We start from the raw sequence: 2,108 nt of genomic DNA, 5'->3' as shown, positions 1-2,108 counted from the left end.
GGTTTCCTTGGCTATGATCTTTCTCCAATTCGATCACTAGGTCTTTTTTCCAGGGTTCCAGCTGGTGGATTTGAATCACCAACCTTTTATTTAGATGTCCAGAACAAATGCTCTGTGCAGTTCTTATTTTATGTTATTGTTGTTGTAGGTAGGGATCAGTGAGTTGAAACTAGCTTATAGCTGACCCGTGAGCTGGTTTTCAGAAGCAGTAAATTGCATGGGAGGAGCTTGCTCGTCTTTCTTTTGTGGGGCAGCTGGTGGATTTGAACTGCATACCTTTAAGTTTGCAGCACAAATCCTTATCCACTAGATGACCAGAGCTCCTGTTATCTTACATGTCATGTGATAATTCATTGTGAATTTGTTGGAATGTCTTGCTCCAGATTAAGCAAGTTTTATTGAGTCAGAGAATTTATCATGTAAAATCCAATGCATATACGCTATATTTGGGGTGGATTTTTTTTTTAATATTTCAAGATACTATTCATAGATCTCTAAGTTTTTAAAACTACTTGAATAAGCTTAAAATATGATAGGAGTGCTTAACAGGGACCTTGGTTTTGATAGCAATTAAATATAAATTAGCTTTCTCACTTTCACGGTATTATTAGGAAGTTGCTTGCAACTTAAACTTCATCAAGGGATGATGTGAATATTTAAACTTCAAAGCATTAATAATCACTGTGAAAAATCTTTATGTGACTTCTTTTCTTCTTACTCTTTGAACAGAAAAAAGAAAAGTTTTCTCTTTTGAAGAAAATGCTTAAAGAGAAAATATGGATGTCTATTTCATGTTGGAATTAAAACCAATAAAAAAAATCTATCACCACAATGAAAACTAAAGATTTATTTGAAAAAGTTCAGGTGGGTGGGAGAAATTAAATGTGTAGCTGTGTGTGTTTTTTACTTCTCTTCTTTATTTTGGCAGAATGACAGCTAACTTTAAGGCCTGTCTAAAGGAAATGAAGGCATTCACAACACTTCCATTGGCAATTAATGTTTATTTAAATGCGTTTTAGAATGACTCACCTACCTTGAGTTTCCAATGAGCAAAATATTTGTAGCCTTTTGGCTTAAAGCAAATACTCTGTTATTAACTAGTGTAACTATCTCATGCGGAAGTTCCAATAATTGTTTTAGTTAAAACTAACTAAGTGGATAACTAGATTTGGGGATAGCTGGTAGAAAGGAAAGCTCAAGTAGTCACATGCTTCTTTCTCTGCTAATTCTTAAGTATTATTTTATCTTACTTCTTTAAATTATGTTCCTTGTTATCTTTCTTCTTCTTTCCAGTTTCATCAGTGAATTTTTTTCACTTATATTTTTCTTATTTCTTAGTTAACATTCACAGCCTGTAAGACTCTTGATATTCATGTGGTTGGTTGCCATTGAATTAATTCATACCCATGTCAACTCCGATAGAGAATAGAACTGCTCCATAGGATTTTCTTGGATGTAATGTTTATGTGAGCAGTTATGTTTCTTCAGTTGTGCTGCTGCACATTCTCAAACCTTCAGATTAGAGAGCAATAAGAATAAACCATGCATGGCAACTAGGGATTTTCTTTATAACTAACATATCTGGAAATATTAGCTAATTTTCTCTAAAATATTTCCGTAAATAAATGAGCTAGCACTTAACGAATGAATCAAATAGCACATTTAAGGAAGATGGGAGTTCATGATATATTACACTTTTCACAAGCTTTCTCTTTAGTCCAAAAATGACTGTGAACCAAACTTCTAGTATCATTGACAGGGTAGAAGGTTGGACGCAGAAGTGCTGGTGTTGTGTTCTCATACTAGAGAAGAAAGTACGTATTTCAAGCAACTACATTAACAATCTTAATACTTATTAAATGTTTTCTATGTTAGAGTAATTCTTTATTACATCTTTCACTACTATACACAAGTAAACACACATTTCATAACAACATGGTGACATAAGTTGATGGTTATATCTATTAATAGATAAGAATAATAAGATGCAGATGTTAAATAGGGCATCTAAGTTTGCACAACTGCTCTGTGATAGAAAAAGATTCATATCCAGAAAGTCTGACTAAAAAACCTGAGTGGCTCACTGCCACACTGTGTAGTTGTTGTTG

The sequence above is a fragment of the Elephantulus edwardii genome, unplaced genomic scaffold (genome assembly GCF_000299155.1).
Source record: "Elephantulus edwardii isolate Elephantulus edwardi_28Jun2011 unplaced genomic scaffold, EleEdw1.0 scaffold00078, whole genome shotgun sequence".
Classification (NCBI taxonomy): domain Eukaryota; kingdom Metazoa; phylum Chordata; class Mammalia; order Macroscelidea; family Macroscelididae; genus Elephantulus; species Elephantulus edwardii.
Note: the sequence above shows the minus strand (reverse complement) of the source record.